General features: G+C 49.7%; 1 long non-coding RNA gene across 1 annotated transcript; it reads right to left on the minus strand.

The window, feature by feature from the left end:
• Nucleotides 1-1,671: 1,671 nt before the first annotated feature.
• LOC140594178 (uncharacterized) lies at nucleotides 1,672-12,625 on the minus strand. Its single transcript, XR_011994759.1, has 3 exons — nucleotides 12,495-12,625; nucleotides 7,106-7,218; nucleotides 1,672-5,894 (listed from the first exon to the last, which is right to left on the minus strand). It is a non-coding gene; the product is annotated as an uncharacterized lncRNA (long non-coding RNA).
• Nucleotides 12,626-18,272: the final 5,647 nt, after the last annotated feature.

Here is an 18,272-nt window from a genome sequence, read left to right on the forward strand (position 1 = left end):
GGTTCCTGGGCGACCCCGGCCCGCACACCCCTGTCACGGTGCCCACGCTAAGGCCCCCTCCTGGAGACACACTGTCCTCACTCCCCGCACCCTGCCGGCCCCTGCTCGCAGCACCCATCCCACGCTCCCTGCTGCGTTACCTGCGCCCACATTTACTGTCTGTCTGTCCACCCAAAGAGACTGTAAGAGCTGCGAAGGAGAGGACTTGGTCTGCCTGTCCCCTGGAGCATCCCCAGCCCCCAGAGCAATGACAGCGCTCTGCACGGGCTCCACCAAGAGCCCTGAGGCCTGGCAGTGAATAAGCAGAGAGAGCCCAGGCGGGCAGGAGGAGGGGGCTCCCAGGTGCAGTTGAGTAGGCTCAGGCCAACCTAGGGAGGTCTGGGAAGTCGGGAAAGTGGGGGGACCCTTCAGGGGGAATCAGCAGCGCTTGTGAGCACCCAGGTATCCGGCTGGTCGGGTTCCAGGCCTGGGTGACTGGGAGGCCCGTAGTGCCACCGATGAAACTTTGTTCATTTGTTCCTCGAGACCTTGATGTGTCTCTTCTGGACCAAGCTCTGGGTTGGGCCCAGGCATACAGGTAGGACCAAGCCACGCTTCCTCCTCTCAAGAAGCTCCCTGGCCTAGTGGGGATCCAGGTGGGGAGGATGCAGGGGGGGAGGATTCAAACACTGAGAGATCCCAATGGGACCCCGCCCCCCAGCACCAGCCAGTAAGGACAGGGTGACAGGGACGGGTGGAGAGAGCCCGGGAAATGGGAGAGGAGAGAGAAGGGACGGCAGGACACAGAGGCCTCTGCGGGGCCCCGGGGTGACATTCCGTCCCTTGCTGCCCTCTGGGGTCCCCGCAGGAGGAGCGGCCAGGCTGCTTCCTACCTGAAGGCCTCTCCTGCGGGCAAGGACACAAAGAGGGGGGGAAGCGCTCAACAAAGGGGAATTCTTCCAGCCACGACCCAGAATCAATGGAGGCTTGTTTGCCCGGCTGCCTGGGGAGTAGCCAGGCGTGCTGGCCGGGGACCTGGGCAGCAGGGTGGGAACACCGCGTTCTGAGCCGCGCCAGCCTGGAGCATTGTTCTGGCCCCGGAGGAGCCGCACCCATGTCTCCCAGCAGCTTCAGGAAAGCACGCGCGCGCGCGCACACACACACACACACACACACACAAGGAGGGTGAGGTGCATCCAGAGAACACCAGGCCCATCTTCACCTGCAGGGGGAGCCTTGGGGCTCAGAGACTGAGACTTTCCCACCGGGATGGCGCGCATTTGCCCAAGCGCCTCGGTTATCCAGAGTGGCACCAACTGGGCTTCATGAAGCAGAAGGCCCGAGCCTAAGTCCCAGCTCTGTAATCTCTCCCAGCCTCAGTTTCCTTATCTGAAAGATGGGACTAATGATACCCTCATCACAGGTAGGAATTACTGGGTGGATCCAAGGGGACAGTGTGTTCAAAAGGCTTTGACAGCTGCATGGTGACTGCACCTGGGAGGATGCTGGGAGGATGGTGGCCTGTGGATGACTTCGCAGAGGGGGTGTGAGCCTCAGCAGGGGTAACAGGGTGGGGTCCCCATGGACCTGCCCCGCTGAATGCTCGCAACTGTGGGGAAAGACAACCCACCCCTCCAGCCCTGTCTTCTCTCCTGTGCCATCAGCACGTGTCCCATCCCTCATAGGTAATCCTCCTCTTCTTTTTTTTTTTTTTTTTTAAATTTTTATTTATTTATGATAGGAACACAGTGAGAGAGAGAGAGGCAGAGACACAGGCAGAGGGAGAAGCAGGCTCCATGCACCGGGAGCCTGATGTGGGACTCGATCCCGGATCTCCAGGATTGCGCCCTGGGCCAAAGGCAGGCGCCAAACCGCTGCACCACCCAGGGATCCCTAATCCTCCTCTTCTATGCTGGCTGTTGATTTAGGACAGAAATTTCATGGGATTGGAAAGGACAACAGCCACCGCCATGGAGAGCTCACTGCTGCAAGTGGGGAGGAGCCCGAGCTCACAGGATCCTCAGGGCAGCCTCATGAGCCAGATCCCATCACCGTCCCCATTTTACAGAGGACAAAACTGAGGCTCCGAGTCGTGAATGAACTTGGCGGATGTCCAGCTAGAGAGTATGCAAACCTGGGGCGAAATACACATCTTCAGATTCCAAGGCCAACCAATACAGCTCTTCCCCAATCCAAAATTTGCCCCAGTCCCAGCTGCCACTTCCAGGGATGGGGCAGGCTACCTTCCTGCGGCAGCCTGTTCCACTGATGGGGCACCAAAATCCACCCCTAGAGAGTAGACTTGGCTCAGACTCGGGATGTGACACGGGATGGATGAGGTGACAGGAAGAGGGGGGAGGTCTGTGGCACAGGACAGCAGGGCCCACGGAAGGTGCGGGGAGGGCGAGCCGAAGGTGGCCCAAGGTGACCTGTACCCGGACCTCTACTTGCTACCATGCACCTGCCCAGGTGATTTCCTCTTCTGCCTCTCCAGAGGATGGGGCCCTTCTGAGGAAGCCAAAAAGCAGACAGAAGGACACAAGGCTGGATTCACCCACGCTGACACGCCCGACTCTGACTCCTGTCTGCCCCTCGCCACCACAGTGAGACGTGGCCAGGAAAGGGATCATTGCCCTCCTTTTGCAAATGACCAAACTGAGGCCGAGAAGTGAGGTGGCGTACCCGAGAGCATTTGCCCATCAAACATTTGTTGACACCTGACCAGGTGCCAGTCCTGGGACACAGCTGAATGAGGCCCCACCCGAGGCTGAAGCCAGGCCACCAGACCAAGCCGGGAGCCCGCCCCGCAGAAGCACATTGTCACTTGATTCTCCAGCCTTGCCTCTCTCACCACTGTCTTCTGCCTTGGAATTCTACAGACTGAGTTCATGTTCGACGATTTGGCAGACGGATAAATGGTATTTGTGTTTACTGATGTCAAAGGGAATAGAAAAAGCTTCCACAACAGGGAGAAATTATTTCTCTATGTGCCCCACAACCCAAACCAAGGAGAGTAGATGCTCAAGCTCTGGAAAGAGGGGCTTCTATTTGGTGGGAGGGGTGATGCTGGCACAGTGGGGGGAGCCAGGCCACCTCTACATTGCTCTGCTGAGAGGCGGGGGAGGGGGTTTGGGGGTTGGGGAGCTGGGGAGAGGTGGGGGGTGAGAAGAAGGGAAGATGAGGACCAGGGAGTTGGGTGCTGGGCAGGGGCAAGGGGGCAACAGGAGACGGAAGCCAGAAGCGAAGATGGAAATTTCTGGGGTAGGAGGAGTCTGATCAGCATTTGTGTAAGTTGTGCTCTGGGGTGCCCGATGTCACCCCGTCTTCCATCTTCCAGTGAAATCTTCAGCAAAATTGGCTTTATTCGCTGTGCCTTCTTGAGGAACTTGGATTAGCCTTGGCCGTCTTGGCTGAAGAGCTAGGCCCTGGCTATGGGTGGGTGCAAGCTACCAACAGACGTTGTTCCTAGGGCTCTCAAAACTGGTTTCCATCTCCAGGTAATTTAAAAATGGTTCAGTATGAAGCAGAACAGAAAGATCTTTTGTCTTGAAACAATGAATAATGAAAGTCCCGTTGTGTTGCCTGAGTGATCGTCAAATGCGATACTCCTCTTCCATAAGACTGGCGCTTTTTGGTGGCAGGTTATTTTTCCTCCTAGACCTGTTTTTTCTGGCTTCAGCCTCATCAGTAGACGTACCTCTGTCTGCTAACTCCGAGGACAGCGCCAGCCCAGGCCCTTCCAACTGCCCAGGCTCCGGCTGGCCCCACACAAAGGGGCTTTGTGGGTTCCCGTGAATTAAGCACGGATGGGTGATGGGGACGAGAAAAACTTGGTGACCAGGAGTGCTGAGTCTTGCCAAGTCCCCATTCCAGCACTCATCCTCCCCTGGAGGTGGTGGCGGGGTGGATGTGGCAGGAGGCCATTGTATACTTCTGAAACTGGGAACAAACTCGCAGGGTATTAAAATGTTTTATCCAAGTTGAATATAAACGGTCTCAAGCACCTGCTGACTCAAGCACCTGGATGAGCAGAAAGCCCAGGATCACCTCTTGTGGGCTGTGCCTTACCCCCCTGCCACTCTGACCACTTTGGGCCATTCAAGAATAGCCGAAGCTTCTAAAATCTGAGAGAAGTGAACCTACTTGACTTTAACTCCCAAGGTGGGGACAAGAGTTTCAAAGTCTAGAGGCGGTCATGTGATGCCTCTGTCCCTGCCACTCTGATGCTGCACTCCAGCTGCCCAGGGGCTCTCCTGCCCCTGCCCCAGCCCCAAGCAGTGAGGAGCTGTGGGCACTACTCCCCCTACACCAACCAGACGGGGCCCAGTCACCTGTGGGCCTTGCCTGTTAGGGTCCCAGGTCACCCACTGTCGGAGCCAGCGCTTCATTCTCAGTCCCAGGTCCCAAATATCCGGGTAACTCCTTTTAGAAGAGATGTTGAATTGCCCCGAAGCACAGCCAGAACTTAGAAACTCAAAACAGTTCACCTGTGGGGGGGGACCAGGGGTGGGTCCTGGAGGAAAGCCCTTCCATCCCTTCTCACCCTCTGGAGGAGAGACCAGAGGAAATTTTTGGCATCTTTTATGCTAAAGCAGAAAACAGTTTTCAGCAGATCACCCCCCACTTTTATTTTTATTAAGGAGAAGCCCCATTTTTGTTGTTGTTTGTGGGGAGGGTTGCACGTGGTTTGTTCCCTTCAGACTTTTTAGGAAGTTTTGTGAGATCTAAGAAATGGTGACTGGGGCACCTGGGTGGCTCAGATGGTTAAGCGTCTGCCTTTGGCTCGGGTCATGATCCCAGGGTCCTGGAATCAAGTGCGCATTGGGCTCCCTGCTCAGCGGGGAGTCTGCTTCCCCCTCTGCCCTGCCCTCCGCTCCTGTTTTTTTTTTTTTTCTCTCTCTCTCTCTTTCACTGACTCTCTCTCTCTCTCTCAAATAAAATAAGATCTTTTTTAAAAATGGATGACTGGATAGTCATTCTCCAATGGGCACCCCAAGACAGTGTTTGTGGGGTGAAGCATTGCCCAATGACTGTTTCTAAACAGTTACACTCTGCCTGCCAAGTGTCTTATTCCATGTTTGTTCTGGGTAACTGCGTGAATCTCTGTGCCTTTTTATCTGTCTTCCTCTCGCTATAAAGTTATAAAAATAAGTATCAAAGCCTGCTGATGTCAGAAATATTTCATAAGAAGCCAAAGGTCTCTGTGTAGTCTGCAGCAGAAGCTCCCAACCTGAGGGCTATAGAATTCTGGAAGGCTTTCGAGTTATTGCCAGGGATTAGTGAGCACCCGTGCGTGCTGTGTGTTTATCACGGAGCCATTGATGTCAGGCTGCCTGGGCTTGAACCTCAGCTCCATCAACTTTCTGTGTGAACTTAAGATGTGTTTTTTGAATTCTCTGAGACTGGATTTCATCACCTGTAAAGTGGGGGTGATACTAAAAGCATCTAACTCATAGTTATTGTGGGGATTAAAATAAATAATACATGTAAACTGTTGAGCCCTGTGCCTGACATAGTAACTGGTCAATGGATATTTATCATTGTTATGAAGAGCCTTCCCATTTATCAAATTATTTTTCAGGCACAGCGCTAAAAACTTCCCCTCCGTTATCTCAAATCCTCAAAACACCCCTAATTTATAAAAAGTGAGGCTTGGTAAATTGTCAGATGCTAGGCTATTCCAGGACTTTTATTTTATACTGGTTTTCAAAACTAGCTCTTTTTTGGCTCAAAAGCCCGCTTTCTCTGAGGCGGATCAAACTGTACCTGAAGTGAACTGCAGGCTGATTATTCAATAGGTCTTGTGTATATATGCAAAACTTGCGTTCTCTTCAAAGTATTTCCGAGTCAGTCCAGCACAGAATGGAAGGTTCCGAGCCGCGAGCTGGGGATGAAGGGTGAGGAGGGCTCCAGTCCTGTGGCAAAAATGAGCGCTTCAGTTGCGGAATGGTGTCAAACCATAAAATCATCCCCAAACTCATTTCCAAAGCCCATGCTCCCGCTTTACTGACCATTAGGCAATATTCTCTTTTTCTCACTAATCTAACAAAAATTATTCTAGTCTTTTTCTTTGCCCACAAAATGTCTCTCCCTTGGGTGAATCTTTGAATTGCCCTGCTGGAGACTTTTCCCCTTGCAGTGAGATTATAGCAAATTTCAATGCGTACTCATAACTGAAATGTCTGGAGAGTTTAGCTTTTTTTTTTTTTTTTTTTAAACTGTGGAGACATGAGGAGAAATCAGCAAAGACTCAGGGAGGGTGGGACTTGGAATAGGGTGGAAGCAGTCAGTATTTACCAATGAGGGCAGAAGTATTTCAATAATTCCAAACCAATGTGGCCTCAGTGGTGGGTCCCAACTCTGAGTCACCCGTGGATACAATATGTTTTAAATCCAGCTAGACTGTGTAGATTTTATTGTGGTTTATACAGCATAAAAACTGATTTCACAATAGCTTATTGACATTATAAATTTTCACAAACAATGGATACCATGGTGGGTTTTTTTCTTTTTTTTATGTTAAAAGTATTCTTCCATAGCACGTAGCTAACTGCCACAGGCAAGGTCACTGATGCATGTGCAACAGTAGGGGAAATTTTAAGGAGAAATAAAATATCTGCCTAGGCTCAAAAGGATCTTAAAATGTTAATCACCATAGAGGCTTTAAAAGATGTCCTTAGGGACAGCTGGGTGGCTCAGCAGTTGAGCGTCTGTCTGCCTTCTGCTCAGGAGGTGATCCTGGGATCCAGGATCGAGTCCCACATCGGGCTCCCTGCATGGATCCTGCTTCTTCCTCTGCCTGTGTCTCTGCCTCTCTCTCTCTCTCTCTCTCTCTCTCTGTCTTTCATGAATAAAAACATACATCTTAAAAAAAAAAAAAGATGTTCATAGATTCTTTGATACTTTTCCCTCTGGGAAGCAAAGCTTAATTCTTACTCAACCTCCCCACTCCCAGGACCAGACTTAGTGACTCACTTCTAGAGTATGGAAAAGAAAAAAATAGCAATTTTACAGTGGAGAAACCTGGCAGACATTACACTAGCCAAGTGATTAAGGTTAACATCAGCAGCAACAAGACAGGTTGCTATCATATACCCCCAGATAGCACGCAAGAAGGCCACCCCACCTCTGTGACATTCTCCTTAATCCACAACCCGGGTCTAATCATGAGAAACCTGGAACAAAGCCTCAGGAGCATCCCACGGCAGACCCGACCAGTGCTCTTCGAAAGCCAGGGTCCTAAAACACAAAGAAAGAAAGACAGAAATGGTCACAGAGTGAAAGAGCCTAAGGAGACATGGTGGTGACCAAATGCGGTGCGGGACCCTCAATGGGATCCTGGAACTGAGAAGAGACACTAGTGGAAAAACTGGTGAAATCCGAATAAAATCTGTAGTTAGTAGCATTGTCCAACGTCAATGTCTTAGTTTTGATGGATGTGCCATGGATATGAAACATGATGTCACATTCAGGGAAGCTGGTGAACTCTCTGTACCGTTTTGGTGACTCTTGGCTAAATCTAAAATAATAGGACCAAAAAAAAAAAATTACCAAAGGAATAACAAAATCACAAAGCCTTCAGATTTCTCATTTATGCAACAGAAGGGTTCATCCTCACGAAGACTGGGAACTGCCGACGACACAACCCGCAGAGAGCTGAATGAAAGGAAGACCACTGACAAAACGCCATGGGCTGCGTAGACGTCTCCAACCATCCCAATGGATGCGCAGGCCGGGGGAAGGGCACCCAGCTTGAACAACACGGAAACTGTGAGGTTTCCCAATGGGGCTGGGCGGATGGAGGGAGAGCATCCCAGCATGAATGGAGGAAGATCATGGGCATTAAAATAATGAACAAAGGGGCAGCCCAGGTGGCTCAGCGGCTCAGCGCTGCCTTTCAGCCCAAGGCCTGATCCTGGAGACCCGGGATCGAGTCCCACACCAGGCTCCTTGCATGGGGCCTACTTCTCCCTCTGCCTGTGTCTCTGCCTCTCTCTCTCTCTGTCTCTCATGAATAAATAAATAAAATCTTTAAAAAAATAATAATTAACACATGTAACACATGTAAAGTGCTCAGCCCTGTGCCAGACCTAAAAACCAGTCGGTAAACATTGTTTATTATTGTTTTTACCAGTAGCAGTAGAAACAGTATTACCATTTATCACATACCTGTTGTTTGGTAAGGCCTGTGCCAAAAAACTTCCCGTGGGTTATCTTCAAATCCTTACAATGCCCCCACTTCATATAAAGTGAGGTCCAGGGACTTGCCCAAGGCTGGACTGTTCCAGAACCTGTGTTCATTACTGGTCTGCTCAGCCCCTTCCTCGTCTCTGTTTTTCCATAAGGTGAAAGGATAGAACTGGCCCCAGAAGGGCAGTGGAGCACAGTGGGGGAAAAAAAATTCAGGCTCTGAAGTCATAGAAACCTTTGTACTTTCCCCAGAGGGTTGTTGAGAGGACAAATAGGATGCTGGCTGTCATGCTCAGCGTGGCGCCAAACGCATAGTTAGTACTCAATTTGTGTTATTGGAGCAGGATAATATTGGGAATTTTTAAATTGAGGGGTTTTTTTTTTCTTCGCCCAAATGTTTCTTGCTGTTTAATGGCCCTTCACTCATTGTCTGAGGGGGTGGTGGAGAACAGGCTTGGAGAAAGAAGTCATTGTTCGCCGCTGAATGTCAAATTGGACTCTTGAAAGAGTCCGAAGCAAAATTGCTTTGAAGGGCCAGGCATTCAATTGCAAGAGTCAACATACATAGAAGAGAAAAAAAAAATTTTTTTCCAGAACTCTAAAATCTTCTCTTTAAATAAACGTTCGTGTAAAACTTCAAATAAAACTTGGTCGACCCAGCGCATGAAAGTTTCCCTGAAGGCAGACAGTAGGCCGTTCCTCTCAAGTCAGACAGGGAGCTCTTCCTGTCTGGGTTGAGAAGAGCAAGAGCGTGGGATTGGAGGCTGGAGCCTGCTTCTCAAATCTTCTGCCCAGGGTGAACACCCCGTGGAAGCCGACCCCAGGGCCAAGAGGCTTCCTCCTGGTGCTGGAGGGGACGTCCCCTCATAGAGGGACATGGGAGCCGTGCTGGGGCAACGACAGGTGTATCTAGGGAGAGGACCTCACAGTCTCTCTGCCCAGCGACACCCCCCCTTGCCACCCCTTCCCATGACACTGTTAGCTCTTAACCCCAAACCCACCTCTTCTCTTCTGTCTTGAGACACGATTCCATGGCAGGTTGTGTCCATAGGGGGCACTAGAGAGCACAAGACTGGATGCAGGGCAGAGGACTTGAGGTTTTGCTGGCTAGTCCTTTGGGGCAGCATCACCACCCAACAGCCCTTCACCCTGGCAACTAGACCCAGAAACAACTGGTCTTCACCTTCCCAGAAGCAGCCTCCCTGTGGCCCGGCTGACGGCTTCAGCACCTGCCACAGGTGTGCCCTCACCAGGGTCAGCGCTCCAGTCTCTAGGTTCTAATAATCTCAGCTTCTCCCTCTGTCCTCCCATCCCGAGGGGCAGCATCTGTTTCCTGCAATTACACCTCAGACAGCTCACCGTTTGCTTTTCCGCTTGTCCAATACTGTCAGGCCAAGTCCTGGTATTAAGATTTCTCTCTTAAAACACCCAGTGTGATTTCCATTTTCCCTATGGGACTGACGCCTAGAGGGCCAGACTCCCCCAAGGCCTTTGTGGGTCATGGTAAGCATCAGAAGTTTCCAGTGGGGGCGTATCCAAGCACTGATAAGACATGGATGGTGAGAGGCTTGGGGTCAGGATGAGAAGGGCTCGGAGGGGACAGCCTGGACATCAGAGGCCATGACTGCTCGGGAGCCACGCACACTCAGGACCCAGAGCCAGGCTGGACCGGTTATGCCAGCAGAGAAGTGATGGGGAGTGAAGCTGACACCGAAGACCCAACAGGGCAGAGCTGGCAAGTCCAAGCCCAAGGCCCCGGGTGTCCCAGAAGGCTCTGCTAGCAGATGTCATCTGGAGGGGTGGGGAGCGGGCTCCACCAAGAGAGGGAGTAATTCCGAGAGAGAGTTTGGATCCTGAATCGACTTTCTCCCCCGCCCCGAACAAGAATCATTTTTTTAATTTACACTTGCTTCTTGCTTCTGACATCATTTATAGAAAAATTACAAGAATAGTGCAAAGAATTCCAAGATACCCTTCACCCCAATTCCCCAAATGTTAACATTTTAACACTTCTGCTTTACCCTTCTGTGTGTTTTTCTGCAGGGCATCTATAGGTTTTTCTGAAACAGTTAAAAGTTACAGACACGCTACCTCTTTACCCCTAAATCCTTCAGTATGTATTTCTTAAAAACAGGGACATTCTGGGGCACCTGGGTGGCTCAGTGGTTGAGCGTCTGCCTTGGGCTCAGGTCGTGATCCTGGGGTCCTGGGATCAAGTCCCGCGTTGGGCTCCCTGCATGGAGCCTGCTTCTCCCTCTGCCTCTGCCTCTGCCTCTCTCTCTCTCGGTGTTTCTCAAGAATAAGTAAATAAATATTTTTTTAAAAACCTCATGTTCCTTTCTGTCCTGGGTCTTTATATCTTTGAGTCATATTTGTGGCCATTTGCTATCAGCCAGTTACTCACAAAACAAGTTATTGAGACAATGTAGCTTCACGGGAAAGGCAGGGGTTCTGGAGGTAGATCCGGGTGGAAAGCAAGCTTCGCCACTTGCCAGCGGTGCAACCTTGGCCCAGCTGGAGCCTTTCTGGGTCTCCATTTCCTTGCCTTTACCGTGGAGGGGAGATGAGCACAACGGGACCTGGAGTCCGGCAGAGCGAGTTCACATCCTGACTCTGGGCTTACTAGTTCTGGGACCCCAAGCATGCACCTTCACCAGTTTGGGTTTTGGTCTGCTCGTCTGTCAATGGGGAAAACATGAACAGGGCATCTTGCTGGGCTGGTGAAAGGAGGCATGGTGCTTGTATAGAACGGGGCCCGGCGTGTAGCATGTTCTCGATGAAATGTTAATCCCTTTCCATCAGCCCACCTGAGTTTGCACGTGTGATTCTTTCTCTTGGGGCCTCAGTTTCCTCATCTGTAAAACAGAGCCAGGAATACCCATCTCTCACGCTATAAAGAACGCAGACTGCAGTTGGATGGGCTGGGTGCTCTGCAAAGCCTGATGCACTGTGGCCTTGGCAGAGTAAGGGACTGGCAGATGGTGACAAAAACAGAAAGTGCTTTGCAATCCCCGGGGCCTGCCAAGAATGTGGGCGAACCTGTCCTTGCACTGCTGCCCTGGAGCTCCAGGACGCCGTGTGCTCCCACCACCAGCAGGTTCCTCCTGCCTCCCCTGGGTGCGTCTGACGCTGGGCCTGTCCTGGAGCCTTCTTCTAGGAAACCAGCCAGTCTTGCCTCCGAGACGGAGGAAGGGTATTACTCTGTCCTCCACAAGCTGTAGGGCAAGAGGAGGCAGCTCCAGTGCCGCCCCACTGCTGGAGGAATCTGCAGCCTGCCAGGCTCTCCCCGCAGAGGGGTTCCCCCCACCCCGGGGCTCCAGCCCTGCCGGTCTCCTCCCTGGCTCAGGCACGTACGAAGGTCACTGTCAGATTGGGGAAAGCAGAGAGGCCCGGGTGGGGGCGGTGGGGGGGGAAGGACTGTAGCCTGAGAGAAGGAAAGCCCACCATAGCACTTATGGGATCAAGAGAGAGCTGGGGCAAATCTTCAAGAGACGGGAGGGCTTTAGCCAGAAAGCCTGCCCCTGGGAGGCAGCCAAGGGAGGCAAGGGGCGGGTGTGTCCTGTCCCAGAGGAGGGGCAGGCATCTGGCTCCTCCAGCGCCTGCTTGGACAATGGGCCCACACATGCTACGTGCCAGCCTTTGTGCCACGCTCTTGCCATATTTCTACCATATCATGGGACCTCCTAAGTCCTAAGGAGCTTGGGGGCATCATCCTCCTTTGCTTGATTCCAGTCTGGAGCTGGGCCAGGGCTGCCCTTCACTTCAAGGTCCAACACCTTTCTGGGTGCAGCCCTGTAATCTTGCCAAGTCAATCACGTATTCCTCTCCCTGGACAGACACACTCTGGAGATCCCAGGTCTGGTGGGGGCTGTCCATGCCACCTGGCACAGAACCAAACTACGTTCCTTCTCCCCCAGCCCACCTGACCAGGTTATTCGAGGTGCTGAGTCTGAGTCCTTTATTTGTCTGCCCATGTGCCAAGCAAATGCCAGGAATGTAGTTGGAGTTCAGTAGATGGTTTATTGGGTGAACAGACCGATGAAGTGGAGTTAAACTCTGTTTATCAGAGGAAGCATCTGAGACCACTGCAGGAGGGTAGGGACTTGCCCAAGGTCACTTAGGCCTTCCCACTTCCATCCAGGGTGGTTTCCCCTCCATTACTCAGGCTTGGCTCAGGCCCAGGGTTTTGCCAAGAAGGAGAGCTGGCATTTAGGGATCCCGAGGGGAAGCCAAAGACCCCATCTGGTCCCTCAAGACCCTCCCTGCTATAAGATTAAGGACAAGTCCCCCAAAGCAGCTGGGCCACCAGACCCTAAGACACCCACCTTGGAAGGTAGAGTCGGTTGCCCCCGAAGCTAGAATTTGTTGATCTGAGCAGTGAGACCAGCATGGTAAATAGTGTTGTCCTATATGGTAAGAGGCGCGGTGCCTGCGAGGCTAGGCTGGTGTCTTTGACCTAAAAGGCAAGAACTGGGCAGTGATTCTGAGTCTATAAGGAAATGAAACCCAAGAGTCCACTGTTGCCTATTATCCATGCATTCATTCATTCATCTGTTCGTTCACTCACTTATTCATCAATGCAGTGTTTCCTAAACTTCACTCATGCCATAGTGCTATCATCACTTTGCCTTCTCCAATAAAAATTACAAACTTAGGGACTCCTAGGTGGCTCATCAGGTTGAACATCTGCCTTTGGCTCGGAGTGTGATCCCAGGGTCCAGGATCAAGTCCCACATCGGGCTCCCTGCATGGAGCCTGCTTGTCCCTCTGCCTGTGTCTCTGCCTCTCTCTCTGTGTCTCTCATGAATAAATAAATAAATAAATATTTAAAAATAAATAAATTTAAAAAAATAAAAATAAATAAATTACAAACTTATTTATTTCATGTTTGTCTTTATTTTACTTCAGTGACTTTAGCCATAGCCCAGGCAATCGTGGAGTTTTTTTAAACACAGCCATGAGAGCAACATCATGTTTGTTCACATACTCGCTGAAACCCCCTCCCGGACCACTCTTGGGTGTCTTTGCATTTATTCACCTCTCCTCTTCTGTGTCTCAATTTCCCTATTTGAGAGGTGGATGGCATTTGGATGCAATGGCCTTCCAGTCCTGACCTTCTAGAAGTCTATGGTTCAAAGAGCCACACCCAGCAAAGAAAAACACAGAGACCAGATGGGATCAGCAGGAGAAGTAACTGGTCAAAAGCCACAGGTTTATCTGTCATGTTTCTGGGCAGTGACTCAGGAGGCGAGACAGGAAATCCCTCGGGATTGGTCTGTAAACCACCCCTCAGGGACTAAGAAAAACAAGTAGGCAAGTCCCCAAGAGCCTGAAACAGCCCCCAAAGCACAAGCCATACATACTTCACTGGACTCTCCCAGAATCTTCTGGAGTTTCTGGAGGCGCTGGGATCTCTGATAGATTAATCTTACCCTTGATGATGCTTGGCACTGAGAAATGGTGAGGCAGAAAAATGACCCAGCTGGCCTCCTCCTCATCCCCAGGACAGGCCAAAGGGACGTAGGCTCCTTCTTGGGTACCTGCTTAGTCCATGTCTACTTGACCCCAGCATGGGCCGGGAAGGTGACTGAGGCCCGTTTAGGCAACCGCTCCTCCTCATCCAGCTAACTGGCCAGAGGCGGGCACCTGCCTCAGAGGGAACCACTCCAGAGGCCAGGCTGGGCCAATCACATTCCCAAACTTTACAATTAGGATGAGGAGCGCCCAGACAGTGAGGCCCAGGCCAAGGCCAGGCAAGGTAACGGATAGGCGCAGAGGAGACCTGCTTAGAACGCTCATCTGAGAGAAAGGAAGGAAGCCAGTGGGCTGAGAAAAGCGGGGGCGGCTGGGGGGTAGAGGCTGGGCAGTCCCAGAGAGCTTTCCACCCTGATGGCTTGCCAGCCCCATGAGTGAGGTCCTTGTGTGACCCGCCTGCCCTTGAGATCTGTGAGATAGCCCTGACTCCTCATACTGAATTACACTTGGTGCTTAAAGGAGCTGGAGTGGGCTTCTGTTTCATGTAACCAAATCAATCACGGATACAGTGAAGCCAGTCTTACGGCCTCCCAAATTAGACTTGGCAAGCCAGGCAGTGGCAGTCGTGCAATCGTGACAGTACTGACCCCCACCCTTACATGTGATCGGTGCGTTATAACTTTAAAAGTCCTTAACACAGGGGTCATCACACCTGGGCTGGAGGACTGGCCCCAGACTACTCATGCACAAGACTTTTCTCCCAAAAGCACAGAGGGAATAGCCCCGCTTTGGAGACAGGCAGATCCAGGTCCCATTCCTCACTTATCTGTCCACTTACCACCTAAGCAGTGGAGAGTGCAGGCCAGCAGGAGGAGGGGGCTCCCAGGACGTAGTCGAGTGGGCTCAGGCCAACCTGGGGAGGGCTGGGAAGCCCAGACTTAGAAGTCAGGGGGACCCTTCAGGGAGAATCAGCAGAGCTTATGAGCACCCAGATGTTGGGCTGGTTGGGCTTCAGGCCTGGGTGACTGGGAGGCCTGTAGTGCCACTGACGGAAATTAGTTCATTTGTTCCTCGAGACCTTGATGTGTCTCTTCTGGCTGATGACCTTGGGAAAGTGATGTCATTTCTAAAAGCCGCAGGGTCTTCAACAAAAAGGTAGGACTAATAAATTGGTTGTTGTAAGGCTTGAATAAAGTATGCAAATGTTCAGAGCTTGAGGCCTGATCAAACTGTTCCTGAAGCCCTACAATCCCTAGACATTTAAGTTCCATTAGCCAATAAATTCCCATAGCATTAAAAACAAATGTGTGGCACAATGTCTGGCACATACTAAAAGTGTTCAGTATGTGGTAGCCATAATAATAACTTATTAATGTAAAATACCTAGCATGAGGCTTGACACATAATGATTAATCAAAAATCATGTATTATAACATGCACATTGCTCACTACAGAGGGTTTGACTTGATCTGGCTTAGCAGGATCATTTTGGACAGAAAAAGAAATCTTAGTTGATAGCGAGCTTTAAATGAATCAACAGTAAGCTCACTACAAAGCTAAGTGTGATCTCAAGACATATTTTAAAAAATACTGTCTCTAGAGGATGGGAGGTGTTAGTTCTATCTCCCTCGGCCTTGATCAACCAGCACCTAGAGATGGGAAAGGGTGGGGCCAGGGAAAGCTGCATGTAAGCACTCACTTTCCGAGGGAAATAAAAGTTCTTTCTTAGCAAGTGTACCTATTCGAAAAAATGAATTAAAAAAATATATACACACACATATATGCATACACAAAGATTTCCCTTTTTTTCCCCTTTATCAGTTATGTCTTCATTTCAAAGTAAGCCACAGTAATCGAGATAGTGTGGTATCGGTGTAAAGCCAGACAAATGCACTATTAGAGCAGAACATAGAGTCCAAAAATACACATATAAATACAACCAATTTTTGAGAAAGATACACAAGACATCCATGGAGGAAAGATAGTCTTTTCCACATATGGTGCTAGAACAAGTGCTCATCCATACGTTAAAACACACATACCCACCCTCACTCACACACATACACATACTCTCCAATCTACCATTTGCATCACAAGTAAAAAGTAACTCAAAGTAGATTCATGCACCTAAATGTATATAAATATATATAAAATATATAGAAGAAACATAGGGGAAAACTCTGTGGTCCTGGCTTAGGCAACGATTTCATAGCTACAACACCAAAAGCATAATCCATAAAAGAAAGAAATCAATAAACTGGACTTCCTAAACAATAAAAGTGTCTGCTCTCTGAAATACACTCTTAGGAGAATGAAAAAGACAGTCTACAGCCTAGGAGAAAATATTTGCAAATGATACAGTCAATAAAGAACTTGTATTCAAAATTTATAAAGGATTCAAATTTTTTTTTAATTTTTTATTTATTTATGATAGTCACAGAGAGAGAGAGAGAGAGGCAGAGACACAGGCGGAGGGAGAAGCAGGCTCCATGCACCGGGAGCCTGATGTGGGATTCGATCCCGGGTCTCCAGGATCACGCCCTGGGCCAAAGGCAGGCGCCAAACCGCTGCGCCACCCAGGGATCCCAAGGATTCAAAACTTAATTAAGTGTCTGCCTCTTGATCTCAGCTCAGGTCTTTTTTTTTAATAATAAATTTATTTTTTATTGGTGTTCAATTTGCCAACATACAGAATAACACCCAGTGCTCATCCCGTCAAGTGCCCCCCTCAGTGCCTGTCACCCATTCACCCCCACCCCCCGCCCTCCTCCCCTTCCACCACCCCTAGATCGTTTCCCAGAGTTAGGAGTCTTTATGTTCTGTCTCCCTTTCTGATATTTCCTACCCATTTCTTCTCCCTTCCCTTATAGTCCCTTTCACTATTATTTATATTCCCCAAATTAATGAGAACATACAATGTTTGTCCTTTTCCGACTGACTTATTTCACTCAGCATAATACCCTCCAGTTCTATCCACGTTGAAGCAAATGGTGGGTATTTGTCGTTTCTAATGGCTGAGTAATATTCCATTGTATACATAGACCACATCTTCTTTATCCATCCATCTTTCGATGGACACCGAGGCCCCTTCCACAGTTTGGCTATTGTGGACATTTCAGCTCAGGTCTTAATTTCATGGTCATGAGTTAGAGCCCTGCATTGGGCTTCACGCTGGGTATGGAGCCTACTTAAAAAAAAAAAAATGGGCAAACTATTTGAGGAGACACTTCCCCAAATAAGATATATGGATCACAAACAAGCACATAAAAGATACCCAACATTATTAGTCATTAGGGGAATACAAATTAAATCCACAGTGAGATGCCAGGACATGTCAGAGTGGGTAAAGCTAAAAAGACTGACCTATAGCAAGGATTAGTAGAGATGAGGAGGTACTGCGACTCCCCTACTACAACACTTCTGGGCATATAAGATGCTATAACCATTTTGGGCAACAGTTTGGCCATTTAATAAAAATGTAAACATCTACCTACCATATGACCTGATCATTCCAGTTCCAAGGAATATGTCCATACGAGACTTGTACCTGAATGTTCACGAGCAGCTTTATTTTTTTATTAATTTTTTTATTTTTTTAAGATTTTATTTATTTATTCATGAGAGACACAGAGAGAGGCAGAGACACAGGCAGAGGGAGAAGCAGGATCCTCACAGGGAGCCCGACATGGGATGTGGGACTCGATCCTGAGGCTCCAGGATCAGGCCCTGGGCTGAAGACGGTGCTAAACCACTGAGCCACCCGGACTGCCCAAGCAGCTTTAAATATAAGAGCCAAAAGCTGGAAACCCAACTGTCCATCAGCAGACAAGTGGGTAAACAACCTCTGGTATATCCATACAAAGGATACTATGCAGCAAGAAAAAAAGAGGGGGCCGTAACCAGTTGGAGAAATCTACACATAATTATGCTGAGTGGAAAAAAAGCCAGACCTAAAGGGTACTGACTGGGTGATCCCATTTTAATAAACGTTTCAAAATTGGAAAATGCATTGGTAGTTGCCTGGGGACAAAGAAAAAGGCTGGAGGGAGGGATTACAGAAGGGCACAAGGGATCTTTTGGGGGTAATGAATTTGTTCATTTGCTTGATTATGGTGATGGTTTCACAGTACACACATGAATCAAAACTTCTATGATTCCACACATTAAATACACGCCGTTTTATTCAGCGCGGATGTAATACCTCAGTAGCACTGTTTGAAACAACAACACAACAACCAAGCGCCTTCCCTGTGATTCTTCCAACCAGGGCTTGCCATAGGATCCCACACCACATCCTAACACGCTCACCCTCATTGAGCACCACCGTGTGTGCTGAGTCAACAGACCCATCTGCCTCAGCTGCCTGCACCACAGCCTACGCCACCTGGAAACTTCTCTTCCTCTGGGCCCTACTCCAAGGGGAAGCCTTGTGGATAACTTGGCAAACGGGTAGGAATAACTTACCCAAATATGGAAAACCATGCCGCCAAATTCCATAGGCCCACCAAATGCCGTGCTCCTTCTTTGGCAGGGGAGGCAGGGCGGTCACAATGCAGCAAACTTGACATGTTTCCAGAAGCATCACAAGGTACTTCTAGATTTCTGGAAGCATCACGAGGTACCAGCCC

The sequence above is a fragment of the Vulpes vulpes genome, chromosome 10 (genome assembly GCF_048418805.1).
Source record: "Vulpes vulpes isolate BD-2025 chromosome 10, VulVul3, whole genome shotgun sequence".
NCBI classification, from domain to species: domain Eukaryota; kingdom Metazoa; phylum Chordata; class Mammalia; order Carnivora; family Canidae; genus Vulpes; species Vulpes vulpes.